Source organism: Pelophylax lessonae (assembly GCF_965119305.1).
Source record: "Pelophylax lessonae genome assembly, chromosome: 10".
In the NCBI taxonomy this organism is placed as follows: Eukaryota; Metazoa; Chordata; class Amphibia; order Anura; family Ranidae; genus Pelophylax; species Pelophylax lessonae.
Window position 1 is genome coordinate 127,057,060 of NC_138777.1, and position 23,867 is coordinate 127,080,926.

General features: G+C 41.3%; 1 protein-coding gene across 2 annotated transcripts in view; it reads right to left on the reverse strand.

The window, feature by feature from the left end:
• Positions 1-23,649, reverse strand: part of PSKH1 (protein serine kinase H1) — a 207,753-nt gene extending 184,104 nt beyond the window's left edge. Inside the window, exon 1 of one of the 2 annotated variants that reach the window (XM_082271072.1) lies at positions 23,537-23,649. The gene's annotated coding sequence lies outside the window, so the exon portion shown is untranslated. The remainder of the gene's footprint in view (positions 1-23,536) is intronic. The other variant, XM_082271071.1, reaches the window with a different exon arrangement.
• Positions 23,650-23,867: the final 218 nt, after the last annotated feature.

Below are 23,867 nucleotides of genomic sequence, written 5' to 3' on the forward strand. Positions count from 1 at the left end.
TAACCGTGCCAATCTGACTAACAGAGAAACACTTCTCTTTAAAAACAAAGAACCCACGACTCAAGAACCCACCACTCGGATCATTATCCGATTTACTAACGAACACAAACTAATAAAAAACATTCTCACAAAACATTGGTCCATTCTCACCGAGGAACCAAACATCTCTAAACTGATACCAAAACACCCCCCCATCACCTTTAGGAAGGCAGGATCGCTACAACAAAAACTGGTTCACAGTGAACACAAAGAAGGGTCCAGAAAAGACCCATGTAAAACAAAGGGGACCTTCCCATGTGGGAGTTGCGCCCAATGCTATGTAATCCGCCAAACGATAGATACCACCCTACCGAATGGAGATGTTTTCAGACCGAATCATTTTTGCAACTGCAAGACCAGAGGTGTGGTCTACATCATGACCTGCGAGTGCGGGGCTTTCTACATCGGGAAAACCCGACAAGAATTTGGGAAACGTGTTAACCAACATTTACAAACTATGCATCTTGGCAATTTTTACGTTCCACTTGGCAGACACGTTAAAAACCACCACAATTACAAAATGCCAAAGGTCAATTTTATGGCCCTCGATAGGATCCATATTCCATTACGAGGAGGTGATTGGAATAAGATCCTCCTGCAGTTAGAAATGCGCTGGATAACCAGACTTAAAGCGACAGTCCCACCAGGACTCAATGAAGCTCAAAGCTTCCGCCCTTTCCTGGAGGGCTTTTCATCAGGGAAAACTGATTAATTTCCAACATCACCCTAACTTTGATTTTTCCCCACACACATATGACTCCGATTAGATTAAGGAGATCAGGGTACTAATCAAACCGTTTTTACCAAAATTATTATTTTTTATTTTTAATTTTATTATTATTTTGATTTTTTGACCCCCCTCCTTTTTCTGGAATGCCTGGAATGCCTGACACAATGATCCTCTCCCCTCCACGTATCCCTCTCTGGCCCTACCCCGGCACACTTTGTGCCCCTTGCTTCTATATAATTTACTGCTGCTAATTATCGCTTTTAGTGAGACTTAGGTGACCACTATGTGTATCACCACCATTTTTTGCCCTTTTTGTTTTTGTTTTTCATGTACTTTTCTGTATTAATATAATCATCATGTCAAATCCTCTTTCTTGGTGCCCTTCCCGAAACTTCAGGAGCTCCCGGCACGGAAAGCCCCGAATCCTTGAGATCGGGGCTTATAGAACCGAGGGTCGATGCCTTGGTATCCTCCCAGATCCCCACAGGATCATTCGGTTTCTTCCTCCGTGTCGGCGGCCCAAGTGTCACGACCGGAGGGCGTCAAGGGATGCGCCGCGTCATACACGCAGGCGCGCCACTGACCGTGCACGGTTGCTGTCACAAGGCTTCACACAGCGCCTATGCGCATGCGTGACAGCCTATTTAAGGCCGGGGAACGCTCCAGGAACTCCAGTCTCTCTCCAACCGAGGGAGAGGAAGCATCCTGGAGACTTTTATGCTGCGGACGGACGTCTTTAACCCTTACTACCCTACAAAACTGTAAGTTTTTCTTTGGAGGAGAAGATTCTCCTTGAACCTATCTCCTCCTCAGAACCAACGGCTTTTGCAGCCGTTTCTTTTTCCTTGTTGGAAGTCACCAATTCTTATGTTAAAGCACCACACATGCGGACTGGCACAAAACCAAAAAACCTACAACAAATTGATATCTTTTCAGATTGGTCCCACTGCTAGATATATCCTGGACCCTTCTCTGGACTTTGATTTGAATTCTCAGATCCCAAGTAAATAAAACCATTTACTAAAATCACTACTCTCCATTTGGTTATTTTCTCCAGCCCATATACTCAAATTATCCGTCTATCCCACACAGCATATAGTTCCTGCAGCACCTGAAGAAAATCTCGGGAAGACACACTCACAAGAAATCGGATACAAAAGTGTATGTAAAATGCTTATTAAGAAAAATTCTTTTGTATATATATATATGTAGTGCTACTGAGCTACTTACACATTATATCTCAATAATTATAGAATCGGTGATACAACCTTGATAAAGGCCGAATCCTGGCCGAAACGCGTCGGATTACCGATCGGACACCCGCTCTGAACCATTCCCTATCCTATAGGGATCAACAGTGCAGGATTGTCCTGTTTTCAAAAACATGAAGTCACATAATTTTCACGTGTAAACACACTCTACCTTTTCTTCACTAGCACTCAATGGGCCTCTACCCATTCACACTCCAATGTTGTATATAATTTGTGCTTTTCTCTCCCCCCCCCTCTATAATTCAATAAATATATTATATTATATATTATTATTTTTCTATATCCTTACTCCTGCCCATAAAATCCCCCCACCTGACTTGAGGCACCACAAACTACACATAAATTGTTGGGATGGTGGCAGAAAACTACTAACTAACTTCCAATATAAGATCCACAACCTCTATCTTTCAACGAATACCCCGGATGGATAACACATCCACGCCCTCACGGATCTTTGGAATACTATCTTAAAACAGCCCCAAATACTATTTTTTGATTGCTGACCAGCAGAGCATCATAACCCACTTCTTCCCGGACAGGACGACCCTCATTGTGGTTTCCACCACAATTTAAGAAGGGCCCCCCTACACCCGGTTTAATTCATCCTTCCCTTACAAATCAAGGATGACTGAAGAAGAAGCAAGGAATGTGGGGGACCTGATTGGAGACGAGTGGGAGAGTCTCATGTCCGGCATCCAGACAAGTTTCAAAAACAAGGAGCAAACTGCTTCAGACATTCTAGCATTATTCAGATCTCTCCAAAAACATCTGGAGAGAAAATCAGCCTTACATTGGCATATAAAAACTTTTGAACGCTACATAAGTGAGAAAATCAATCCCGTCGGCCTAAGGATCCAAATTTTTCCCACCATGGACAACATAACAGTTCAAATGAAAAAAGAATGGGAAGACCAACTCAATGAATGTTCTCGTAACCTGATGATTCTTCTACAAGAAGAATATTTAAGACAAATTAAAACACTGGACAACGATATTAAGAAACTATATGAACAACTGGCCCCCCTCAAGAAAGAACAACTCTACAGCGAACAAGAAAACAAACTCAAATCCCACTTGGAAGAGTTTGGCAAAGAAATATTAAGGAAAAAAGAAAGAAAGTATTGGCGGGATAAAAATGCCTTTGCACAAGGAAGGGCCTACAAATGGGCCAACCAACGACAAAATCGAAGAACACAATACGGTAAACCTCAAAACAGAACAGGACAACCATACTATTCATCTGACTCATCCTCATATGCCTCTGGTTCTGAACAAAACAAAGGAAGGAGAAGAGAACAATACAAACAAACAGAACAGCCATATAGAACGGATAATGAGAATCAGAGAACTACAGACCCCCAAGATACCATCAACATACAAGATGAGCCAGCAACTCAGTCAACAGACACGAATCAACCCGTGAGATCTCATCCTATCTTTACCAGATCCCAAGTGGAACAACAACAACAACAACAAAAACAACAGGTTTTTTTAGGGAAACCAAACACAAAACCTCCAAAGAAACTGAACCAATCAGAGAAAAAACTGGAGGAAGCCAGGGAAAAACGATAATCAATCTGTCATCATATACACTCTCAGATGAACAAAAGGAGGTCCTATCCTTAGGGCTCTCTTTTTGCCCAACCACCAGTACCGATACCTTTGAAACCATCAAGGATATTCATCTTTTTGCGAGGAACTTATTATTTAAAAGCTTCTACCAAAAACAACCACAACCTACACAGAAAACAACTAAATTAACCGCGGCCGAATTTAGAGCCATTCGAGACCTCAATTTGCTTCTTCAAGAAAGCGATCTTGATGAATGGGACGACCTAACCGAATCTGACCTAATGCATGATAGTGACAATGAAGAAGAAACAGAAACATCCAATACACCATCCTTCAAAAAGAAATCAAGCAAGTTTCCACCCCTCAACACTAATCCCGCTATCGCATTATTTGTGAGACAAACCACCAAAGAGATTGAACAGTTGAAAAAGAAAAGACAGACCTCCAACCTCACCAACAAACAAAGGCAAGCCCTACAAGAATTAAAAGACAATGCCAACATCACTATAAAACCCTCAGACAAGGGTGGTAATGTAGTAATTATGGATAATGAAAATTATAAAACTATGTGCCTTAACATACTTGCCAACAAACAATGTTATAAACAAATTCTCCCTATAATGACGAAAACCTATGACGAAATCTTCTACTCTAAAGTAGATAAGGCATTCAACCAAGGCATCATTACCCAAACATTGTGGGAATTTATCAGGACCACACATCCTAAAACCCCGACACTATATGCACTACCAAAAATCCACAAAAACCCACAAAAACCCCCCGGACGACCCATTATCTCCGGCAACGGCAGCATCACAGAATCCATAAGTAAGGTAATAGACAGACATCTACGTCCACACGTTCAAGAATTACCCTCATATACCCAAGACACTCTCCATCTTCTGAGAATCCTGAATGACACTACAATACCTGAAGACTCATACCTGATTACCGTTGATGTCGAGTCTTTATATAATAATATCCCACACACCAAAGGCCTAAATATAGTTCAAAATATTTTACGCAGCCACAGCGAACATGACCTAAAATTCAACAATTTTATTGTCGAAATGCTAGAATTCATCTTGAACCATAATGTCTTCACATTTGGAGGTAATTACTACCTCCAAATTTGTGGAGTAGCAATGGGGACTAGCTGCGCCCCCTCCTATGCAAACATCTTTTTAGGATCATGGGAACAGGACTTTTTATCAAAAGAAGAGAACAACATCTACTCGGAGAAAATCCTTCTTTGGCAAAGGTATATTGACGACATACTGATTGTATGGAACGGACCAGAAAACATGATACCCGATTTACTTCTTAAAATGAATACCAATGAACATAATATGTTCTTTACGATGACATACAACAAGTACCAGATTTCCTTCTTGGATACTCTCATATATAAAGAACCAACTGGCAAAATATCCACGACCCTATTCAGAAAGGATACAGCAGGAAACTCCATTTTACACGCTTCCAGCTTCCACCCACAACCACTTATCAAATCGATACCTTACAGCCAGTACCTACGATTAAAAAGAAACTGTTCAGATCAAACCAAGTTTCAACTAGAAGCTAATGCTTTAACAACTAGACTGCTTCAGAGAGGTTATACCAAGACCTCACTCAGAAAGGCCTTTAACCGTGCCAATCTGACTAACAGAGAAACACTTCTCTTTAAAAACAAAGAACCCACGACTCAAGAACCCACCACTCGGATCATTATCCGATTTACTAACGAACACAAACTAATAAAAAACATTCTCACAAAACATTGGTCCATTCTCACCGAGGAACCAAACATCTCTAAACTGATACCAAAACACCCCCCCATCACCTTTAGGAAGGCAGGATCGCTACAACAAAAACTGGTTCACAGTGAACACAAAGAAGGGTCCAGAAAAGACCCATGTAAAACAAAGGGGACCTTCCCATGTGGGAGTTGCGCCCAATGCTATGTAATCCGCCAAACGATAGATACCACCCTACCGAATGGAGATGTTTTCAGACCGAATCATTTTTGCAACTGCAAGACCAGAGGTGTGGTCTACATCATGACCTGCGAGTGCGGGGCTTTCTACATCGGGAAAACCCGACAAGAATTTGGGAAACGTGTTAACCAACATTTACAAACTATGCATCTTGGCAATTTTTACGTTCCACTTGGCAGACACGTTAAAAACCACCACAATTACAAAATGCCAAAGGTCAATTTTATGGCCCTCGATAGGATCCATATTCCATTACGAGGAGGTGATTGGAATAAGATCCTCCTGCAGTTAGAAATGCGCTGGATAACCAGACTTAAAGCGACAGTCCCACCAGGACTCAATGAAGCTCAAAGCTTCCGCCCTTTCCTGGAGGGCTTTTCATCAGGGAAAACTGATTAATTTCCAACATCACCCTAACTTTGATTTTTCCCCACACACATATGACTCCGATTAGATTAAGGAGATCAGGGTACTAATCAAACCGTTTTTACCAAAATTATTATTTTTTATTTTTTATTTTATTATTATTTTGATTTTTTGACCCCCCTCCTTTTTCTGGAATGCCTGGAATGCCTGACACAATGATCCTCTCCCCTCCACGTATCCCTCTCTGGCCCTACCCCGGCACACTTTGTGCCCCTTGCTTCTATATAATTTACTGCTGCTAATTATCGCTTTTAGTGAGACTTAGGTGACCACTATGTGTATCACCACCATTTTTTGCCCTTTTTGTTTTTGTTTTTCATGTACTTTTCTGTATTAATATAATCATCATGTCAAATCCTCTTTCTTGGTGCCCTTCCCGAAACTTCAGGAGCTCCCGGCACGGAAAGCCCCGAATCCTTGAGATCGGGGCTTATAGAACCGAGGGTCGATGCCTTGGTATCCTCCCAGATCCCCACAGGATCATTCGGTTTCTTCCTCCGTGTCGGCGGCCCAAGTGTCACGACCGGAGGGCGTCAAGGGATGCGCCGCGTCATACACGCAGGCGCGCCACTGACCGTGCACGGTTGCTGTCACAAGGCTTCACACAGCGCCTATGCGCATGCGTGACAGCCTATTTAAGGCCGGGGAACGCTCCAGGAACTCCAGTCTCTCTCCAACCGAGGGAGAGGAAGCATCCTGGAGACTTTTATGCTGCGGACGGACGTCTTTAACCCTTACTACCCTACAAAACTGTAAGTTTTTCTTTGGAGGAGAAGATTCTCCTTGAACCTATCTCCTCCTCAGAACCAACGGCTTTTGCAGCCGTTTCTTTTTCCTTGTTGGAAGTCACCAATTCTTATGTTAAAGCACCACACATGCGGACTGGCACAAAACCAAAAAACCTACAACAAATTGATATCTTTTCAGATTGGTCCCACTGCTAGATATATCCTGGACCCTTCTCTGGACTTTGATTTGAATTCTCAGATCCCAAGTAAATAAAACCATTTACTAAAATCACTACTCTCCATTTGGTTATTTTCTCCAGCCCATATACTCAAATTATCCGTCTATCCCACACAGCATATAGTTCCTGCAGCACCTGAAGAAAATCTCGGGAAGACACACTCACAAGAAATCGGATACAAAAGTGTATGTAAAATGCTTATTAAGAAAAATTCTTTTGTATATATATATATGTAGTGCTACTGAGCTACTTACACATTATATCTCAATAATTATAGAATCGGTGATACAACCTTGATAAAGGCCGAATCCTGGCCGAAACGCGTCGGATTACCGATCGGACACCCGCTCTGAACCATTCCCTATCCTATAGGGATCAACAGTGCAGGATTGTCCTGTTTTCAAAAACATGAAGTCACATAATTTTCACGTGTAAACACACTCTACCTTTTCTTCACTAGCACTCAATGGGCCTCTACCCATTCACACTCCAATGTTGTATATAATTTGTGCTTTTCTCTCCCCCCCCTCTATAATTCAATAAATATATTATATTATATATTATTATTTTTCTATATCCTTACTCCTGCCCATAAAATCCCCCCACCTGACTTGAGGCACCACAAACTACACATAAATTGTTGGGATGGTGGCAGAAAACTACTAACTAACTTCCAATATAAGATCCACAACCTCTATCTTTCAACGAATACCCCGGATGGATAACACATCCACGCCCTCACGGATCTTTGGAATACTATCTTAAAACAGCCCCAAATACTATTTTTTGATTGCTGACCAGCAGAGCATCATAACCCACTTCTTCCCGGACAGGACGACCCTCATTGTGGTTTCCACCACAATTTAAGAAGGGCCCCCCTACACCCGGTTTAATTCATCCTTCCCTTACAAATCAAGGATGACTGAAGAAGAAGCAAGGAATGTGGGGGACCTGATTGGAGACGAGTGGGAGAGTCTCATGTCCGGCATCCAGACAAGTTTCAAAAACAAGGAGCAAACTGCTTCAGACATTCTAGCATTATTCAGATCTCTCCAAAAACATCTGGAGAGAAAATCAGCCTTACATTGGCATATAAAAACTTTTGAACGCTACATAAGTGAGAAAATCAATCCCGTCGGCCTAAGGATCCAAATTTTTCCCACCATGGACAACATAACAGTTCAAATGAAAAAAGAATGGGAAGACCAACTCAATGAATGTTCTCGTAACCTGATGATTCTTCTACAAGAAGAATATTTAAGACAAATTAAAACACTGGACAACGATATTAAGAAACTATATGAACAACTGGCCCCCCTCAAGAAAGAACAACTCTACAGCGAACAAGAAAACAAACTCAAATCCCACTTGGAAGAGTTTGGCAAAGAAATATTAAGGAAAAAAGAAAGAAAGTATTGGCGGGATAAAAATGCCTTTGCACAAGGAAGGGCCTACAAATGGGCCAACCAACGACAAAATCGAAGAACACAATACGGTAAACCTCAAAACAGAACAGGACAACCATACTATTCATCTGACTCATCCTCATATGCCTCTGGTTCTGAACAAAACAAAGGAAGGAGAAGAGAACAATACAAACAAACAGAACAGCCATATAGAACGGATAATGAGAATCAGAGAACTACAGACCCCCAAGATACCATCAACATACAAGATGAGCCAGCAACTCAGTCAACAGACACGAATCAACCCGTGAGATCTCATCCTATCTTTACCAGATCCCAAGTGGAACAACAACAACAACAACAAAAACAACAGGTTTTTTTAGGGAAACCAAACACAAAACCTCCAAAGAAACTGAACCAATCAGAGAAAAAACTGGAGGAAGCCAGGGAAAAACGATAATTCAATCTGTCATCATATACACTCTCAGATGAACAAAAGGAGGTCCTATCCTTAGGGCTCTCTTTTTGCCCAACCACCAGTACCGATACCTTTGAAACCATCAAGGATATTCATCTTTTTGCGAGGAACTTATTATTTAAAAGCTTCTACCAAAAACAACCACAACCTACACAGAAAACAACTAAATTAACCGCGGCCGAATTTAGAGCCATTCGAGACCTCAATTTGCTTCTTCAAGAAAGCGATCTTGATGAATGGGACGACCTAACCGAATCTGACCTAATGCATGATAGTGACAATGAAGAAGAAACAGAAACATCCAATACACCATCCTTCAAAAAGAAATCAAGCAAGTTTCCACCCCTCAACACTAATCCCGCTATCGCATTATTTGTGAGACAAACCACCAAAGAGATTGAACAGTTGAAAAAGAAAAGACAGACCTCCAACCTCACCAACAAACAAAGGCAAGCCCTACAAGAATTAAAAGACAATGCCAACATCACTATAAAACCCTCAGACAAGGGTGGTAATGTAGTAATTATGGATAATGAAAATTATAAAACTATGTGCCTTAACATACTTGCCAACAAACAATGTTATAAACAAATTCTCCCTATAATGACGAAAACCTATGACGAAATCTTCTACTCTAAAGTAGATAAGGCATTCAACCAAGGCATCATTACCCAAACATTGTGGGAATTTATCAGGACCACACATCCTAAAACCCCGACACTATATGCACTACCAAAAATCCACAAAAACCCACAAAAACCCCCCGGACGACCCATTATCTCCGGCAACGGCAGCATCACAGAATCCATAAGTAAGGTAATAGACAGACATCTACGTCCACACGTTCAAGAATTACCCTCATATACCCAAGACACTCTCCATCTTCTGAGAATCCTGAATGACACTACAATACCTGAAGACTCATACCTGATTACCGTTGATGTCGAGTCTTTATATAATAATATCCCACACACCAAAGGCCTAAATATAGTTCAAAATATTTTACGCAGCCACAGCGAACATGACCTAAAATTCAACAATTTTATTGTCGAAATGCTAGAATTCATCTTGAACCATAATGTCTTCACATTTGGAGGTAATTACTACCTCCAAATTTGTGGAGTAGCAATGGGGACTAGCTGCGCCCCCTCCTATGCAAACATCTTTTTAGGATCATGGGAACAGGACTTTTTATCAAAAGAAGAGAACAACATCTACTCGGAGAAAATCCTTCTTTGGCAAAGGTATATTGACGACATACTGATTGTATGGAACGGACCAGAAAACATGATACCCGATTTACTTCTTAAAATGAATACCAATGAACATAATATGTTCTTTACGATGACATACAACAAGTACCAGATTTCCTTCTTGGATACTCTCATATATAAAGAACCAACTGGCAAAATATCCACGACCCTATTCAGAAAGGATACAGCAGGAAACTCCATTTTACACGCTTCCAGCTTCCACCCACAACCACTTATCAAATCGATACCTTACAGCCAGTACCTACGATTAAAAAGAAACTGTTCAGATCAAACCAAGTTTCAACTAGAAGCTAATGCTTTAACAACTAGACTGCTTCAGAGAGGTTATACCAAGACCTCACTCAGAAAGGCCTTTAACCGTGCCAATCTGACTAACAGAGAAACACTTCTCTTTAAAAACAAAGAACCCACGACTCAAGAACCCACCACTCGGATCATTATCCGATTTACTAACGAACACAAACTAATAAAAAACATTCTCACAAAACATTGGTCCATTCTCACCGAGGAACCAAACATCTCTAAACTGATACCAAAACACCCCCCCATCACCTTTAGGAAGGCAGGATCGCTACAACAAAAACTGGTTCACAGTGAACACAAAGAAGGGTCCAGAAAAGACCCATGTAAAACAAAGGGGACCTTCCCATGTGGGAGTTGCGCCCAATGCTATGTAATCCGCCAAACGATAGATACCACCCTACCGAATGGAGATGTTTTCAGACCGAATCATTTTTGCAACTGCAAGACCAGAGGTGTGGTCTACATCATGACCTGCGAGTGCGGGGCTTTCTACATCGGGAAAACCCGACAAGAATTTGGGAAACGTGTTAACCAACATTTACAAACTATGCATCTTGGCAATTTTTACGTTCCACTTGGCAGACACGTTAAAAACCACCACAATTACAAAATGCCAAAGGTCAATTTTATGGCCCTCGATAGGATCCATATTCCATTACGAGGAGGTGATTGGAATAAGATCCTCCTGCAGTTAGAAATGCGCTGGATAACCAGACTTAAAGCGACAGTCCCACCAGGACTCAATGAAGCTCAAAGCTTCCGCCCTTTCCTGGAGGGCTTTTCATCAGGGAAAACTGATTAATTTCCAACATCACCCTAACTTTGATTTTTCCCCACACACATATGACTCCGATTAGATTAAGGAGATCAGGGTACTAATCAAACCGTTTTTACCAAAATTATTATTTTTTATTTTTAATTTTATTATTATTTTGATTTTTTGACCCCCCTCCTTTTTCTGGAATGCCTGGAATGCCTGACACAATGATCCTCTCCCCTCCACGTATCCCTCTCTGGCCCTACCCCGGCACACTTTGTGCCCCTTGCTTCTATATAATTTACTGCTGCTAATTATCGCTTTTAGTGAGACTTAGGTGACCACTATGTGTATCACCACCATTTTTTGCCCTTTTTGTTTTTGTTTTTCATGTACTTTTCTGTATTAATATAATCATCATGTCAAATCCTCTTTCTTGGTGCCCTTCCCGAAACTTCAGGAGCTCCCGGCACGGAAAGCCCCGAATCCTTGAGATCGGGGCTTATAGAACCGAGGGTCGATGCCTTGGTATCCTCCCAGATCCCCACAGGATCATTCGGTTTCTTCCTCCGTGTCGGCGGCCCAAGTGTCACGACCGGAGGGCGTCAAGGGATGCGCCGCGTCATACACGCAGGCGCGCCACTGACCGTGCACGGTTGCTGTCACAAGGCTTCACACAGCGCCTATGCGCATGCGTGACAGCCTATTTAAGGCCGGGGAACGCTCCAGGAACTCCAGTCTCTCTCCAACCGAGGGAGAGGAAGCATCCTGGAGACTTTTATGCTGCGGACGGACGTCTTTAACCCTTACTACCCTACAAAACTGTAAGTTTTTCTTTGGAGGAGAAGATTCTCCTTGAACCTATCTCCTCCTCAGAACCAACGGCTTTTGCAGCCGTTTCTTTTTCCTTGTTGGAAGTCACCAATTCTTATGTTAAAGCACCACACATGCGGACTGGCACAAAACCAAAAAACCTACAACAAATTGATATCTTTTCAGATTGGTCCCACTGCTAGATATATCCTGGACCCTTCTCTGGACTTTGATTTGAATTCTCAGATCCCAAGTAAATAAAACCATTTACTAAAATCACTACTCTCCATTTGGTTATTTTCTCCAGCCCATATACTCAAATTATCCGTCTATCCCACACAGCATATAGTTCCTGCAGCACCTGAAGAAAATCTCGGGAAGACACACTCACAAGAAATCGGATACAAAAGTGTATGTAAAATGCTTATTAAGAAAAATTCTTTTGTATATATATATATGTAGTGCTACTGAGCTACTTACACATTATATCTCAATAATTATAGAATCGGTGATACAACCTTGATAAAGGCCGAATCCTGGCCGAAACGCGTCGGATTACCGATCGGACACCCGCTCTGAACCATTCCCTATCCTATAGGGATCAACAGTGCAGGATTGTCCTGTTTTCAAAAACATGAAGTCACATAATTTTCACGTGTAAACACACTCTACCTTTTCTTCACTAGCACTCAATGGGCCTCTACCCATTCACACTCCAATGTTGTATATAATTTGTGCTTTTCTCTCCCCCCCCTCTATAATTCAATAAATATATTATATTATATATTATTATTTTTCTATATCCTTACTCCTGCCCATAAAATCCCCCCACCTGACTTGAGGCACCACAAACTACACATAAATTGTTGGGATGGTGGCAGAAAACTACTAACTAACTTCCAATATAAGATCCACAACCTCTATCTTTCAACGAATACCCCGGATGGATAACACATCCACGCCCTCACGGATCTTTGGAATACTATCTTAAAACAGCCCCAAATACTATTTTTTGATTGCTGACCAGCAGAGCATCATAACCCACTTCTTCCCGGACAGGACGACCCTCATTGTGGTTTCCACCACAATTTAAGAAGGGCCCCCCTACACCCGGTTTAATTCATCCTTCCCTTACAAATCAAGGATGACTGAAGAAGAAGCAAGGAATGTGGGGGACCTGATTGGAGACGAGTGGGAGAGTCTCATGTCCGGCATCCAGACAAGTTTCAAAACAAGGAGCAAACTGCTTCAGACATTCTAGCATTATTCAGATCTCTCCAAAAACATCTGGAGAGAAAATCAGCCTTACATTGGCATATAAAAACTTTTGAACGCTACATAAGTGAGAAAATCAATCCCGTCGGCCTAAGGATCCAAATTTTTCCCACCATGGACAACATAACAGTTCAAATGAAAAAAGAATGGGAAGACCAACTCAATGAATGTTCTCGTAACCTGATGATTCTTCTACAAGAAGAATATTTAAGACAAATTAAAACACTGGACAACGATATTAAGAAACTATATGAACAACTGGCCCCCCTCAAGAAAGAACAACTCTACAGCGAACAAGAAAACAAACTCAAATCCCACTTGGAAGAGTTTGGCAAAGAAATATTAAGGAAAAAAGAAAGAAAGTATTGGCGGGATAAAAATGCCTTTGCACAAGGAAGGGCCTACAAATGGGCCAACCAACGACAAAATCGAAGAACACAATACGGTAAACCTCAAAACAGAACAGGACAACCATACTATTCATCTGACTCATCCTCATATGCCTCTGGTTCTGAACAAAACAAAGGAAGGAGAAGAGAACAATACAAACAAACAGAACAGCCATATAGAACGGATAATGAGAATCAGAGAACTACAGACCCCCAAGATACCATCAACATACAAGATGAGCCAGCAACTCAGTCAACAGACACGAATCAACCCGTGAGATCTCATCCTATCTTTACCAGATCCCAAGTGGAACAACAACAACAACAACAAAAACAACAGGTTTTTTTAGGGAAACCAAACACAAAACCTCCAAAGAAACTGAACCAATCAGAGAAAAAACTGGAGGAAGCCAGGGAAAAACGATAATTCAATCTGTCATCATATACACTCTCAGATGAACAAAAGGAGGTCCTATCCTTAGGGCTCTCTTTTTGCCCAACCACCAGTACCGATACCTTTGAAACCATCAAGGATATTCATCTTTTTGCGAGGAACTTATTATTTAAAAGCTTCTACCAAAAACAACCACAACCTACACAGAAAACAACTAAATTAACCGCGGCCGAATTTAGAGCCATTCGAGACCTCAATTTGCTTCTTCAAGAAAGCGATCTTGATGAATGGGACGACCTAACCGAATCTGACCTAATGCATGATAGTGACAATGAAGAAGAAACAGAAACATCCAATACACCATCCTTCAAAAAGAAATCAAGCAAGTTTCCACCCCTCAACACTAATCCCGCTATCGCATTATTTGTGAGACAAACCACCAAAGAGATTGAACAGTTGAAAAAGAAAAGACAGACCTCCAACCTCACCAACAAACAAAGGCAAGCCCTACAAGAATTAAAAGACAATGCCAACATCACTATAAAACCCTCAGACAAGGGTGGTAATGTAGTAATTATGGATAATGAAAATTATAAAACTATGTGCCTTAACATACTTGCCAACAAACAATGTTATAAACAAATTCTCCCTATAATGACGAAAACCTATGACGAAATCTTCTACTCTAAAGTAGATAAGGCATTCAACCAAGGCATCATTACCCAAACATTGTGGGAATTTATCAGGACCACACATCCTAAAACCCCGACACTATATGCACTACCAAAAATCCACAAAAACCCACAAAAACCCCCCGGACGACCCATTATCTCCGGCAACGGCAGCATCACAGAATCCATAAGTAAGGTAATAGACAGACATCTACGTCCACACGTTCAAGAATTACCCTCATATACCCAAGACACTCTCCATCTTCTGAGAATCCTGAATGACACTACAATACCTGAAGACTCATACCTGATTACCGTTGATGTCGAGTCTTTATATAATAATATCCCACACACCAAAGGCCTAAATATAGTTCAAAATATTTTACGCAGCCACAGCGAACATGACCTAAAATTCAACAATTTTATTGTCGAAATGCTAGAATTCATCTTGAACCATAATGTCTTCACATTTGGAGGTAATTACTACCTCCAAATTTGTGGAGTAGCAATGGGGACTAGCTGCGCCCCCTCCTATGCAAACATCTTTTTAGGATCATGGGAACAGGACTTTTTATCAAAAGAAGAGAACAACATCTACTCGGAGAAAATCCTTCTTTGGCAAAGGTATATTGACGACATACTGATTGTATGGAACGGACCAGAAAACATGATACCCGATTTACTTCTTAAAATGAATACCAATGAACATAATATGTTCTTTACGATGACATACAACAAGTACCAGATTTCCTTCTTGGATACTCTCATATATAAAGAACCAACTGGCAAAATATCCACGACCCTATTCAGAAAGGATACAGCAGGAAACTCCATTTTACACGCTTCCAGCTTCCACCCACAACCACTTATCAAATCGATACCTTACAGCCAGTACCTACGATTAAAAAGAAACTGTTCAGATCAAACCAAGTTTCAACTAGAAGCTAATGCTTTAACAACTAGACTGCTTCAGAGAGGTTATACCAAGACCTCACTCAGAAAGGCCTTTAACCGTGCCAATCTGACTAACAGAGAAACACTTCTCTTTAAAAACAAAGAACCCACGACTCAAGAACCCACCACTCGGATCATTATCCGATTTACTAACGAACACAAACTAATAAAAAACATTCTCACAAAACATTGGTCCATTCTCACCGAGGAACCAAACATCTCTAAACTGATACCAAAACACCCCCCCATCACCTTTAGGAAGGCAGGATCGCTACAACAAAAACTGGTTCACAGTGAACACAAAGAAGGGTCCAGAAAAGACCCATGTAAAACAAAGGGGACCTTCCCATGTGGGAGTTGCGCCCAATGCTATGTAATCCGCCAAACGATAGATACCACCCTACCGAATGGAGATGTTTTCAGACCGAATCATTTTTGCAACTGCAAGACCAGAGGTGTGGTCTACATCATGACCTGCGAGTGCGGGGCTTTCTACATCGGGAAAACCCGACAAGAATTTGGGAAACGTGTTAACCAACATTTACAAACTATGCATCTTGGCAATTTTTACGTTCCACTTGGCAGACACGTTAAAAACCACCACAATTACAAAATGCCAAAGGTCAATTTTATGGCCCTCGATAGGATCCATATTCCATTACGAGGAGGTGATTGGAATAAGATCCTCCTGCAGTTAGAAATGCGCTGGATAACCAGACTTAAAGCGACAGTCCCACCAGGACTCAATGAAGCTCAAAGCTTCCGCCCTTTCCTGGAGGGCTTTTCATCAGGGAAAACTGATTAATTTCCAACATCACCCTAACTTTGATTTTTCCCCACACACATATGACTCCGATTAGATTAAGGAGATCAGGGTACTAATCAAACCGTTTTTACCAAAATTATTTATTTTTTATTTTTAATTTTATTATTATTTTGATTTTTTGACCCCCCTCCTTTTTCTGGAATGCCTGGAATGCCTGACACAATGATCCTCTCCCCTCCACGTATCCCTCTCTGGCCCTACCCCGGCACACTTTGTGCCCCTTGCTTCTATATAATTTACTGCTGCTAATTATCGCTTTTAGTGAGACTTAGGTGACCACTATGTGTATCACCACCATTTTTTGCCCTTTTTGTTTTTGTTTTTCATGTACTTTTCTGTATTAATATAATCATCATGTCAAATCCTCTTTCTTGGTGCCCTTCCCGAAACTTCAGGAGCTCCCGGCACGGAAAGCCCCGAATCCTTGAGATCGGGGCTTATAGAACCGAGGGTCGATGCCTTGGTATCCTCCCAGATCCCCACAGGATCATTCGGTTTCTTCCTCCGTGTCGGCGGCCCAAGTGTCACGACCGGAGGGCGTCAAGGGATGCGCCGCGTCATACACGCAGGCGCGCCACTGACCGTGCACGGTTGCTGTCACAAGGCTTCACACAGCGCCTATGCGCATGCGTGACAGCCTATTTAAGGCCGGGGAACGCTCCAGGAACTCCAGTCTCTCTCCAACCGAGGGAGAGGAAGCATCCTGGAGACTTTTATGCTGCGGACGGACGTCTTTAACCCTTACTACCCTACAAAACTGTAAGTTTTTCTTTGGAGGAGAAGATTCTCCTTGAACCTATCTCCTCCTCAGAACCAACGGCTTTTGCAGCCGTTTCTTTTTCCTTGTTGGAAGTCACCAATTCTTATGTTAAAGCACCACACATGCGGACTGGCACAAAACCAAAAAACCTACAACAAATTGATATCTTTTCAGATTGGTCCCACTGCTAGATATATCCTGGACCCTTCTCTGGACTTTGATTTGAATTCTCAGATCCCAAGTAAATAAAACCATTTACTAAAATCACTACTCTCCATTTGGTTATTTTCTCCAGCCCATATACTCAAATTATCCGTCTATCCCACACAGCATATAGTTCCTGCAGCACCTGAAGAAAATCTCGGGAAGACACACTCACAAGAAATCGGATACAAAAGTGTATGTAAAATGCTTATTAAGAAAAATTCTTTTGTATATATATATATGTAGTGCTACTGAGCTACTTACACATTATATCTCAATAATTATAGAATCGGTGATACAACCTTGATAAAGGCCGAATCCTGGCCGAAACGCGTCGGATTACCGATCGGACACCCGCTCTGAACCATTCCCTATCCTATAGGGATCAACAGTGCAGGATTGTCCTGTTTTCAAAAACATGAAGTCACATAATTTTCACGTGTAAACACACTCTACCTTTTCTTCACTAGCACTCAATGGGCCTCTACCCATTCACACTCCAATGTTGTATATAATTTGTGCTTTTCTCTCCCCCCCCTCTATAATTCAATAAATATATTATATTATATATTATTATTTTTCTATATCCTTACTCCTGCCCATAAAATCCCCCCACCTGACTTGAGGCACCACAAACTACACATAAATTGTTGGGATGGTGGCAGAAAACTACTAACTAACTTCCAATATAAGATCCACAACCTCTATCTTTCAACGGACATCCAATGTATTTGCTAAGAAGCATGGTGAGTATTTTGCAGCTCTAATTTGTTTTGGAAAATGAAGAAAGAAAAAGGAAACTTTCTTTTTTTTTTTTTTTTCAAAACTTTGTGCCAAAAAGCGAGATCTGCAAAATACTCAAAATGCCTCTTAGCAAATATCTTAGGGTGTCTACCTTCTGAAAAAGGGTCTTTTGGTGCGTTTTGTGCTGTGTTGCCATTTCATGGCCTCTGAAACTGTGATAGGTAGTGAGGAGTGAAATCAACAATTTACGGCCTTAGAAAGCCTGAAGGCAGTGATTGGATTTTGGAATCCTGTGCGCGGCTAGACTTCCAAAAAGTCTCACACATGGGGTATCCCTGTACTCAGGAGAAGCAGCAGAATATATTTTGAGCTGTAATTCCACATATACCCATGGCATGCATGACCAATATATAATTTCAATGACAACTTTGTGTAATTTTATTTTGTTTTTGTCATTTTTCAAACACCTGTGACAAAAAATTTTAATATTCAATGCCTTGTAGGAAAATCCTTGGGGGGAACACTTTCCAAAAAGGAGTAATTTGGGGAGGTTTGTACTGCCCTGCCATTTTAGCACTTAAGGAAATGAGATAGGCAGTCAGAAAGTATACGAAAGTTTGCGAAAAACCAATAAATATACACTTATTGAGATTTTTTTATCAAAGACATCAAGCTAAATACATTTTGGCCTAAATGTATGACAAAAATTGAGTTCATTAAGAAAAAAGTAGAAAATTTCATTTTCTCTCTAAATTTTCCGTATTTTTTTATTGATATCGCAAAAAAATAAAAACCGCAGAGGTGATCAAATACCACCAAAAGAAGGCTCTATTTTTGGTAAAAAAAAAAAGGACATAAATTTTGTTTAGGTACAGCATTGCATGAATGCACAATTACCAGTTAAAGTCACTCAGTGCCAAATTGCAAAAAATGGCCTGGTCATTAAGGGGGGTAAAACCTTTCCTGTCCAGAATTGGTTAAAGACTAAGCCTTTTTCCGGCACTTGTTGCTTAAAATCAGCATTTTTTGTTAGAAAATTACTTAGAACCCCCAAACATTATATATATTTTTTAGCAGAGACCTTAGAGAATAAAATGGCGATCATTGCAATATTTTATTTCCCACTATACTTGCGTAGCGGTCTTGCAAACACAATTTTTTGGGTAAAAATACACTTTGATGAACTTAAAAAAAAACCTAAAACCATAAAATTAGCCCATTTTTTTGTATAATGAGAAAGATGATGTTACGCCAAGAATCATGAGATAATCGTGATCTTTATTCTAAGCAAAATTGTGATTCTCATTTTATCCAGAATCGTGCAGCTCTAATTTGTATCATGCGTTTTTTCTGGATTTTTGGTTGATATTTTGTCTCTATCATTTAAAATACACCTATGATAAAAAAAATTATAGACCCTTCATTTCTTTGTAAGTGGGCAAACTTACAAAATCTGCAGGGGATCAAATAATTATTTTTCCATTGTATGTAGTTAGACGTAGTACGGCAGTGGGTGCTGAAACTCCCTTTCATGGGATAGTGGAACTTCCCCATATGCTCTAGAGTTATTTTTAAAGAAATTATTGGGACATATTAATAAAAACTAATAAATAAGCAAAATAATAAAGAAATAATAGGGGCTTCTTCTAATCACCTTTCTTTTATTGTTAACAGAGGTCTTTATCATTCCTTGTGCCATACGTGCCTCCTCCCTTTCCATGAAGAAGGCCTTAGAATCAATGGCTTCTTCTCCTGCCACTTAATATGGTATATAAATTTGTATACATGGCGGAGGTGAAGCCAGGGTTTCCTGCTCCTGAGGACGTCGCACATCAATGACAAAACGCGTAGGGTTGGACTTCCAGTTACATCCCTTCCACTTTATTGGAACATGCTGGAGGGAACAGTGGTGTTCCTGGTTTTAATTTCTCAAAGGCTGTCTATCCACATTCACATTACAAAGTGCATATCTCTTTTTCACCGCATAGGGTAAAAAAAACATATTACGCTATAAGAGGCATCCCTTTCTTCTTTCTTTGATTGATATTCTGGATATTGTATGGTGGTCCGGAAGGATTTAAAGAAACAGTGGAATATTTCCTGGTGTGATAGAAGATCCCGTTTATGGTGTTTACAGAAAATACTGAGTACAGCATGATCCAGCTTGTGAAACATCTGGCCTAAAGAGGCACATTTTGACTTTATTGTTGTATACAAGGGGTCAATATGAACTGGTGAGTGCGGTGTGTGCTGAAGTGGTTTGTGCACAGTTGGAGCACGTGTGGCTAGGAATAAGTGTACAAGAGCACACAAAGAGAATATGTAGACATATTCTATATAGTTTTATGATTAGCACTATTTTTTGTGAATAAGCTTTTGCAAAATATCTAGGGTGGTGGTTACTATAAACGCTGTCTTTGCCCGATATATACACATTTTCTCTAGGGATCTATAGGTTTGATTCACAAATGTTTGCACAAATATTGCTAGACATATAAAATGCTATTCTATAGATTTTGCAGGGATAAAGTCCTGTGAAAAAAAAGTGTGGGAACTCACTCAAGATTACCAGCCCCCCACCTCAAAAAAAAAAAAAAGTTTGTGTGCGTGTGTATATACCTTTTGGGGAGCGAGGGCCATTTTAGCGACTTGGTAACCGGTCACGGGCCACAATGAGCGGAGCAGGCAGATCAGATGACAGGACCGTGTCAGCATATGCAGAGCAGACACAGACTCAGCCCGCTCTGCTCTATGGGCCCTCCAATCTGATCTGTCAAGACAGAAGGAGATGGGTCCCCTTCTATTTTGTTAAGTGGGTTGAATTGGGTTCCAGCAGGTATCGTGCTGCTGTCCCTCAGGTGGGTATGGCTGGTGGCTGCTAACTGGCTGTCCTCCAAGGCTGGTACTGCTGGCGGGTACTGCTGGTGGTGAGCAGGTAAGTATAACATGTTTGTTATTATTTTTTTTTTTTTAACGAGACTTTACAGTCACTTCAAACACTTCAAACCCATGCCAATTCTAACATTTCTCTCTGTGAATTTGTTTTTGGATTAACTTTATTGCTATCACAAGGGTTGAACAACATTTCTTGTAATAGTATGGGCAGTGACACGTGCTCTTTACGGAGAGATATGGGGTCTGTTTGGTGTCTTCAATGCCCTGTAGAAGTGATCAGGCAGCTGTAGAGCCACTTGGATCACACCCACAGGAAAGTCCATCGCCAGCTCTAAAAAATTATACCAGGATCATGGCTGCAACTGCATGTAATAATGCAGGTGGTGTGCTATTTTCAAGGTTAAAACAAACAGTGAGGAAGGGGTGATTTACTGCCTCCCATTCGCCTGTCAACCACCCCTGTGCATTTATGTTGCGACTGCAAGGCCCCAGAAGTGATTATTTCCAATTTTAACACTGTAACAAATTAATGAAAAAAAAACATCACAGGGCATGAGGAATGTCGCTTGACATGAATTAAAGTGATACTAAAGTCTTGTTTTTTTTTTTTTTTTTTCTTTAAAAATAACAAACATTATACTTACCTGTTCTGTGCAGTGGTTTTGCACAGAGCAGCCCAGATTATCCTCTTCTCGGGTCCCTCTCCGGGCACTCCTGGCCCCTCTCTCTTGTTGAGTGCTCCCACAGCAAGGTATGAGGGCACCCGAGCTGAAGCTCTGGGTTTAGATTCAGACTCGGAGCCTTGGTTCGGCCCCACTCCCTCTCTCTCCTCATTGGTTAACTCACTTTGATTGACAGCAGCAGGAGCCAATGGCTCTGATGCTGTGTCTCAGCCAATCAGCGATGGTGGAGGCACTCACGCACATCACTGGATCGAGATGGGACTCAGGTAAGTATTAGGGTGGCTGCTGCACACTGAAGGTTTTTTATTTAAGTGCAAAGAATGCGTTAAGATAAAAAAAACCTTCTGCCATAAGAATCACTTTAAGGGCTCATTCCCAAGTGCCACACCTCTAAAAAGAGATCCATACTCTGATTGCTTTTCAGAGGTGCTTGACAGGTGGTAAGGAGGTGATATGTTGCCTCCTCACTGCCTGATTTAAATATATAATTACCTACTACCACACTGCAATTACATAATTACATAGTTAGTCGGGTTGAAAAAAGACACAAGTCCATATGGTTCAACCAACAGTTAGCAATTAGCAATTGTATGCACTGCAAGTGGTTTTCGGTGCAGTTCTGGCACAGCCAAACAGAACTACATTTGTTGCATTTGGCAGTGGCACTGCCAGCCAAAGGCAACATGCTGTTTAAGTTTTGCCTTGGTTTGTGCACAGCCACAAGTAGCTGTATCTTTAGTGTACCATGTGGGCAGTTGGGGGGCTGTAAAACCGTAGCTCAGCTGCCTGGTTTTACTGCACCCCTCCTCCCCGACCTTGCATGTGAGTGCCGGTTCACACTTCTGCGATGCGGGAATGCTGCGAATATGCAGTGCGTTCCGCATCGCATCCGCACCCCTGGCAGTTCACACTGCCATATGCGATACGCAGGGGGTGTCAATTAAAAGTTAACGGCACCCCCAATTGCGATCGCATATTGCAGTGCGATCTGCAATTACGCACAGAATCCGATTGCACAAGTGTGAACCACTGTGCGATCTGATTCTACTGCGGCTCAAAAAAAGCCTCATGTGCGTGTTTGGTGCGGATACAGTGCGAATTCAGCCATACAAAGTGCATTCGCACATCAAATCGCATGTAATTAGGAGCAGTGCGCTCCGAATTACATGCGATCTCCGCAAAAGCGGAAGTGTGAACCGGCACTGAACAAATCCTAACACCTATACAATGCATCTGTGTACTATAGCAACATCCAGGCTGCCTAAAATTCAACCCCTTAATCAATTTGTCACATACAGAGCCTACTGTTGTGACATGTCTAAGCTGGCTTGTAAAGTAAAGCACAAACACTGAACACTGCTAAAGTAGAAATACAGTTTGCTTCTGTTTCATCACTGTCCTTATCTATATACCTACAGAAGCCATGCAAACAAACTGAAGAGTTATTTACACCAAGTATTCTTCACATTTCACATTTTAAAAAAAGGGACCCAATAAAAATATCACCACAAGAACATTTCTATTCTATAAACAAATCAGTGTACTCCTACACCAAATGAACGACTGCCATCCATGGATTTCTCCTTCCCAAACCCTCGTAATGACAACAAATAGAGGTACCATGGGAGGAACCCCAAATCACTCTGCGTTCCCCTTTCCACATTTATAGCCGGACTCACATCTTCGATACAATCCTGTAAACTATTACCTGATTACAATATCACATTGTTGACTCATCAAAAGGTTGACATTCTTCACTTCTCAAAAGTTGATCGGGGGAAACTTCACCAACCGGAAGTTGTCTGACGTCAGGAATTCTCTTACGGAGCCTAACGGTGTCATAGCAACAGCACCATAAAGTTTACGGGCCGCGAAAGAGTGACCAGTTATGTAGGGGATGGATTTGAGTGGGGAGAGGAACTTGGAGGTGCGGAGGTATTCCGAGTGAAGGAAGTTCTACTTTAGATTTCGTTTTCCTTTGTTGCTCCAAGCCTAGAGTGGGAAGTTCAGCGGGCAGCAAACGTGCAAAGAATGGACTG